The 8,082-nt window shown below is 42.4% G+C and overlaps 1 protein-coding gene and 1 long non-coding RNA gene across 2 annotated transcripts in view; one reads left to right on the top strand and one right to left on the bottom strand.

The window, feature by feature from the left end:
* The window catches only part of rbfox3a (RNA binding fox-1 homolog 3a), a gene marked incomplete in the record, with an annotated part of 614,011 nt that overhangs the window by 324,019 nt on the left and 281,910 nt on the right, over positions 1-8,082 (top strand).
* LOC118599033 lies at positions 328-1,842 on the bottom strand. Its single transcript, XR_004948289.1, has 2 exons — positions 1,672-1,842; positions 328-1,316 (listed from the first exon to the last, which is right to left on the bottom strand). It is a non-coding gene; the product is annotated as an uncharacterized LOC118599033 (long non-coding RNA).

Here is an 8,082-nt window from a genome sequence, read left to right as displayed (position 1 = left end):
CCTGACAGCAGACGCGGGTCACCCTGTGAAGGGCGATCGGGAGGAGGCGTCGTCGTGACATTTCACGCCGCTCCTCCTCGGAGCTCCGCGCGCGCGGGAGGCGCTTCGGTGTTTCCTCGGGGGGGTTAACTCCTTTTTAACCGGGAGAATCTGTCTCCTCGGCGGGAGGTGAGGGAGGGAGGGGGCAGTTTGAGATGAGGGGTTAGGTGAGGACAGAGGGGCTGATCTGTGCATTTCCGTCCGCAGGGGGACATCTGCTGGCCACACGAAGGAACTGCAGCTCTAACACTTTTTTTTTCCTTTTTTCTTTTACTATTTTTTTTTTTTTTGACACATTTTTAAAAAGTAAAAATAGCTCCACAAAAATGTTTATTTGGAGCGAATTGATTCTAATATGAGGCTTTTTGTCCCGTCTTTGTGGGGGTGTTGTGTAACGCCGCTGACCTGATGCGCATCTGGGCCAGTAGATGGCAGCAGTGCTCTGGGTTTGGTTCTGCAGGACCTCAAGGGCCCGAGTCTTCCTTCAAATGAAGCATTTTTGGACTGAAGGAACGCTCTCCATTCTGTACGACCCGGAAGTCACTCACGTCATGTTTCATGTCTGCAGAAGTCATTCAAACGCGTCTCTGTTTGGTCAAAAACACGGATTTGATGTTCTAACTTTGACCTAATTGTTTGTGTTTGACTGCAGCTGCAAACAGGCGTTAAGTAGAGACAAACAGACGGTAAATAGACACAAACAGGCGTTAAGTAGAGACAAACAGACGGTAAATAGACACAAACAGGCGGTAAGTAGAGGCGTGTGTGTTTTTACGTCTGTTTCTGTCCTCAGAAGTGGAGCTCCTGCAGCAGAACCTCTTTCATCTCCGACTCACTTTTAGACACAATGAGTGAGCGAAGGCGCCGACTCCATTCATGTGTAATTATCAGGTGTGTTGTGATGTCAGGTGTGCGGCCCCCCCTCCCAGCAGCTCCCAGAATAACCCGGGAAAGCCTCTCCGTGAACGGATCAGCAGACAAACAAACAAACAAACAGCGGCTCGTTTGTTGGGAGGAAGCAGAATCAAACTCTGCCGCTTATTATTTAAAAGCTCTGCTAATCTTTAGCCGAACACACGCCGCTCTGAGATAAAGAGCAGCAAATTAATTACCGGTTAATTATCACTTCTCACTCTGCTCGTTCCAAAGAGGACAATGGAGTCCTTTCCCTCCTTTTTCCAGTCTGGCTCCGCCCCCGACACGGGTTCTCCGCTCCTCCACTTGGTTTTGGCACACAACCTTCCCAGATACCTCTGGAGCGTCTGCACTCGAGCATGCTGGGAGGAAATATGATTTGAATGCAAATGGGGGATGTAAACACAGACGAGCAACAACATGTTTTTTTGATTATGGAATAATATTCAAATGGAGAATATTCAAGAGAAAAAAAATCCGGGCTGAATAATCACTTCAGAGAGATTGTCAACGAGTAAAAAGGGAGGAGGCAGGTTTACAGCAAACAGGAAATGCCTGCACTTATCCACTTGTCCTCTCACAAGGCGGCGTCATTAAAACCTAATGTTTAAATTATGGAAATGTTGGGCCTGCTGAGGCGGCTGCTGCAGGCTGCAGCCGAGCGGGACGTCGGGGGCTCCACCCGGAAGTTCCCTCTTTCTCCATAAAAATCCCTACCGGTGGTCCTGACTGGAGGTTTTGATCTCTGGTGGTCGAAACGGAGAATCGTGACGGGATCTTCTGAAACCAAACAAATTTGATCCTGACGGATTTGTCCGCTCGCTGTCCAGAGGTTGTTGTTGGTCTTGTTTTTGACAAATGTAGATTATTATTGGCTGTTCTTTATTGTTTCCTTGACAACAACAGAAAAAGGTTCCTAACCTTTTCTAAGTTAATAAAACTGAATTTGTCAGTTTATTGTGGCGTTTAATCCAATCAGCTGTTTTTAAAGGGTAACCAAGCAATAAATCGACTTTTTTTGTCTGTTGACCTCTTATAAAATCAGCTTTAAAAGTGCTGTCTGTTGCCACATTTTTAACAATTTAAAATAACTTTATGAAATTAGTTTAAAACCGCCTGTGTGCTGCCCCCTACAGGTTCAAATCGGGTATTGCAGTTGAATTTTGTGATTGGTCAACTGGTGTAAGTCCCAGAAGTTTTACGTCTTCATGCTCTGCAGCACCAGTATAAAAGCCCCGCCCATCTTTGATTCTGTAACGGTCGGTGGTTAGCGTGTTAGCATTAGCATGGCTCATTGGTGTATTATCAAAAATCTACTGACTTGCTCAACTTTCCAGTGGATTTGGAAGTTAGACAAAAGTGTTTTAGTGTAATTGAATCCAGAGAACTCGGTCTTGGTGATGGATTTGTAATGAAGGTTTAACTCGGGATTGTTAGCCTAATTCGTTAGCCTTTATTAGCTTATGATGCTAGCGTCATTTTACCCCTCAGACACGGGTCCTTTGCTCAGTACCACTCTCCACATTCAAGACGCAGTGTGAGTACTCAAGCTAACCTCACTGTCAATCACAGATCCAAACCACACCCCCGCTCAGCCCCGCCCCCTTTTTTAATGTTTCAATCTGGACTGAGAGTGGAGTCGGCCTCCATCTGTCTTGTGTTACTCTTTAAAATAGGATCATTTTTCACTCTAAAATGTAATAATTTGTTTGTAGAATTTGGTCAGTTTATGTGAACAAATAAAACTACAGAAAAAAAGGATTTTTGGCTTCATGGAGCCACTTCCTGTTTGGAACGGCAGGGGGGAGGAGCCACTCAGTCCAGGTCTCACATGCAGTCAATGGTAAAAATACAAAAGTTAGTGTAAACGGATAATTTAACTATTATTTTTTGTGTGAAAACACTTCACTTTCTCTTAAAGCAGGTTTTGATTTTCTTTTATCAAAGGAAAGTTTGGCATGTTGGCTCAGTGGTTAGCGGTTTTGTCAGAGAAGGTTCAAATCCCGTCGTGGGACCCTTCTGTGTGGAGTTTTCTTGTCATTCTCATTCATGTTTGGCTTTTGTTATGATTGTACGACTCAGAATCGTCCTTCAGTGTGACTGTAAATGTGTGTGAGTGGGCGTGGCCCTGCAAGCATGACCAACAGTTGTTGAGATAGGCTCCAGCAACCCTGTGACCCCAATAGAGATCCAGTAAAGGATGGAAGGTCCCACTTTAATGCATCTCCAAAGAGAACATGGTAAATTTATATGTCTTTACTACCATGTCAGAAAGCCTGAAGTTCTTCAAAGCAGTCACATGCATTCACACACTGACGGCGGCGGGGCCGCTGAACACCGGCGCCAACCTCTAACCAGCGGGATGGCGGGAATGGAACCTGCCATCTATCGATCACAGGTCGACCACTCTTTTTCTGCATGACATTTTCTTTAAGGATCATAAAACATAAAATGAAACTTTTTGTTACCAGGATGGAAATAAAAGTTCAAAAGTGAATCTATAGATGCTTTTATTGTGAAATGTCATTACACTGTGTATAGTAATAATTTAGAAATATTTCTTTTTTCATGTCAAAAGGCTCATAGATTTTTTTAACAAATATAAAAACTTCTGTAGAATCTGTGGCTGAAATAACGTCTCCTGTAACCAGAAGCGTTCTAACCGCCGTGTTGATGAACGCCGCGGCGGATTACAACCTTTACCGCCGACACTCTTTACCTGATCAACATGAACACTCAGAGAAGCGAGAGCGGTCGCACGCCGAGCCCATCGACTTCCTATTCGAGGCTGTCATGTTAACGATGTGGGCGTGGCTTAAGTTGGTGGTGTTTCCTGGAGAAAATTAAAACATTGATTCAGTCGTAAAAACACAAAAATAGCCGCAAGTGTTGGTTAAGCAGAAGAGATAGTCTGGTTACAAAAAAAGACAAAAATCAATTTTTGTTGCTTATTTATCCTTAAATCATTTTATATGAATGGACCATAAACTATATTTATGTTGGGTACTAAAAATATAAATTTAACTGTTTTTAATTATTTATTTGCATTTAGATATACAGCACATACATTCTGCAGAAATTATTTAATAAATCATTTTCATTAAATCACCCAGAATCAAAACTGATGTGTCAACATTTACTTTGAATGTTGTTAAACCTAAACATTTCTTAACATTCATTTTAATGGGTTTTAAATGTATTTTTGGTTTAGAAAACAATGAAAAACCTCATTTTGTTCAGCTTTGAGCTCATTTATCATTTGTGGAAATTAAATTTCATGAAAACACTTAGAAAGCTTAAAAATCCTCACTTTAATCATCTTTTAATTTATTATTTTAAGTTTTCCCAGAGGAAATTTATTTATGACATTTTTATCCAGAATCTAAAACTAGTCGTTTTCTAGGACATAGTTTCTGCAGAGCAGCAGGAGTTCTTAAGACATTCACGTTTGAGTTGTGGGCGGGGCTGTTGTTAGCCCCTCCCTGTTGATGAGAGCTCTTTGTTAACATGCGCTCTGCTAGCTTACAGCCCGAGCTAACATTAGCGATGCAGCAGAAACGTCGAGCAGCATCAGAGCTTTCAGACAAACGGAGACGTTCATGGATCTGTTTGTCTGGATCAGAATGGGGCGGAGCGGGGAGTTTGGAGCCCCGCCCAGCGTATTTTCTACATCACAAATACAATGATCTTCAAATGGATTTATTTTAGGATTAATTTCCTTTCTAATTGTCCACCATCATCTGGAAAAATGACACGAGAAGATGTTAAAAAAACAAAATTCATGGAATTTTATATTATTTTCCGAGTAAATGATGGGCGAGGTAGAACTGAGCATGCTCAGAACACCTCTCCTGAGATGTGGACAGACTCTGAGCGCGAGGAGCGACCGAGGAAACATCCGAACGCCAGTTTAGTTTGAAACCCGCCTCCGTCCTCGGAGACGGATCGGCGCTCGCGGCGCTTTTGTAGTTTTTGCTAAACAAGAGAAACGGTCTGAGGGAAACAACGCGCCTCCTGCATCCCGACTGCTTGGACCTGTGATAATATTAATGACAATGTTATTCATAATAATTAGTATAATTGCAGCCACGGCGTCCCTGAAGCTCCTCTCCAAGAACTTCTGTGATTAAAAAGGTTTAATGCGTCTTCATTCCTCTGAGCTCCTCGGTTCTGCTCACATTACACTGATCCTCCATCAGGTTACACTTTTATTTCCAGTTCTCTAATTATTCTGGAGGTTTTCTCTCCCCTTCGGATGTAAAGACAGAAATCTTCACGAGTGTTTTCCGGTTTTGCGGTTCCACTCTCAGGTCAGTCTTCGTCTCCCTCATCCAATCACGGGTCTGCAGCAGAGCAGGTGAAGGCGAAGCGTCCACTTTGTGTTCTGAGCACGTCGAGGATTTCTTTTCCTCGCTTTAACAGTTAATGACAAATCAGCGAGGAGGTCGGAGGTCACATCAAACATGACTGGGTTTGAACGGCAGCTAATTGGCTTGATTTCAGAGTCCTCAGACGGCGCCGCGGCAGTCTGCCTCTGCTCTTAATTAAGATAATCAGAGTCAGATCAGGTGGGGGGCAAGCCGGGCCACACTCTGGATCTACTCTGCAGGTAATTCTCATGACCCGGCCGGCCTGCAGTTTCATCCCCGTCTCATCCGGACGCCGCAGGATGTTGGCGGTCAGGTTTACTGCGTTCGCCAAAGCCGAGACGCTCAAAGATCCTCGTTTTTTTAGTGTTTGCTCAGGTAGAAAATGCACCTGTTTCTGTGTTTTAAATGACATTTGATGTAAAATCTTAATCCAACCATTTATTAACCACTACAGACATCAGGCTCTTTAGATCAGAGGTCCCCAAACTCTTTCTTGTGAGGGCCGCATACCTGTTTTCTTCTCTGATGGGGGTCAGGATCGGTCTGTAGGCCAACAGAAAAAGTGTAACAATCACAGCCTAAACATAAATATTTGTGGTTTTCCTAAAAGACACACATAGTCAAATTTAAGATATTTCATTTCTGTAATCTTCACAGAAAAACAATACTAAAACATTTTAAAAACTAGATATATAGCATTACCTGCGATAGATTAATGGCTGAAGATGCTCAAATTGATAGCTAAAAACACTGAAGCTGATAGCTAGATAAATATTAGCAAAGTGCCAAATTATCCCGAAAAAGACTAAAAAAATTAGCCAAAGCAGCTATCATGAAGCTGAAATACTAGCTAAACTCCAAATTAGCCTAAAAAACTCGAAAAAGCCTAAATTAGCCACAACAACTAGCATGTGCCTGAAAAATGAGCTAAATTGCAAATTAGCCTAAAAAAGCTGAAAAAAATCTCAAATTTAGCCAAAACAGCTAGCATAAAGCTAAAATATTAGCTAAACTCCAAATAACCCTAAAAAACTGAAAAAAAGTCTAACTTACCCAAAGCTAAATCTGGGTTTGGGCAAAATGTGAAGGAGGGTCGGGAAAATTTAAAAAATAAACAAACTAGGATTTCTCTGGTTCCCCTGAAGGAAAATCTAAACCTGATTGGAGCTGTCGAAGTGGAGAAATGGAATTCTAATAAAATAGTAATAATAATAGTTTTATCTTTAATGAATTCTCATGAATCAAAAACCACTTGAACAAATCAAGAACTTTATTTTCTTGAATCTTCATCCTCTTTAAATTTTTACAGAAAATGTCAAAACACCAGATTCAAAGTTGGACCATTTTCAGATAAAAACTAGATTTCCCAGAAACTAGAAGCAAATTGGACTCGTTCATATCCTGAAGAGGTTGAAGGTCGCTGCTGTAGATGACCTGAAGGTTCCATCGGTAGATCTTCACCGATCAGAGAACTGTGCGTCCAAACGTTTCCTCTTCGTAACAAACAGCCGCTGATGTGGCCGAGAGCAAACATTTACAACGTGATGGACTTCAGCATTTCCTCCTGTTTTCATACATTTCCTCCCAGCAGATGTTTTCTGAGCGGTTTGGCCCAAAGGAGCGTCGGCTGCTACCAAACCAGCCTCATCAGGCGCCTGATTTGTGTCTGCAGATATTCAGATAAATAGTGGCACAACAGTAAAATTCCAGAATGGATGACGGTGAAGTTTCGCTTCCAGCTTTTTTCCTGTTTGCGTCTGTTTCCAGTCTTCAGAAATCACAGCAAAAATAAATAAAAGATTGTAACGCCATTTCCCCCCCAGAGTTCTGCAGACCTAATTTCTTTGTTTTCCTGCTTTCCAAATACCTCATTAAATGAAATGGCGGTAATTACAGCACCAAAGCTGCTTTGAAAAAAGAATAAATAAAGCAAACTCTGCCTGAACACACTGTAATCTTATTATAGATGATCCTGGGTGGAGCATTGATACCCCCCCTCCCCCCCTCCCCGCCTGTCTTCTGCTGCAAACACCTTCGTTATGTCGGATATGGGTAAACCCGGTTTGGGTCTGGGGGAAATACAAAAGGAGACAAAACTGGACAATATGAGGATAAAAGGAAGACAGTTCAAAGGAAATCCTGTGTCATGAAATGAGAGAACAAAAATCAAATGATTAGAGTGCTGGTTAAACAAGCAAACCAAACGGAATTGACTCTTTGGTCAAACATAAAATAAGTCATGGAGACTCCTGACCCAACCGTGTCGACCGTCAGAGTCGAGTCAGCAGCTCCTCTAACCAAAACACCTAAAGAGAACCAATAAACAAAGCCCACAAATCAAGACTACCAAACTAAATATAAATGTAAGCCTCCATGGTTTGACCAATCAAGAAATCCAACTGTAACACCCAGTAGGGGGCAGCAAACAGACGGTTTCTGACTTTATTTTCAAGAATTAAACAAGTTTTATTGTAATTTGTCAAACATTTCTTGAGACAGCAGTTTTAAAGCCCCATTTTCAGAGGTCAACAGATGATTTAGGGTTTGGTTACCTTTAAATAGCCAGCAGGTGCCAGTTAAGTCACGTTGGCGACACCTGCCAGGTGAGCAGAACTGGATGGATAAAGGTGCAGCAGTAGCAGCAGGACGTAATCAAAAAGAGTCATTGTAGGATGGGGGGGTGCTGAGGAGACCCGCACAAATACAAGTCTCAGTACGGCGGCGGGCGGGCGATCTTGTCATCGCATTAGGCCGTCCT

The sequence above is a fragment of the Oryzias melastigma genome, linkage group LG8, assembly GCF_002922805.2.
Source record: "Oryzias melastigma strain HK-1 linkage group LG8, ASM292280v2, whole genome shotgun sequence".
Lineage (NCBI taxonomy): Eukaryota > Metazoa > Chordata > Actinopteri > Beloniformes > Adrianichthyidae > Oryzias > Oryzias melastigma.
This window is presented reverse-complemented; position numbering and strand designations above follow the sequence as displayed.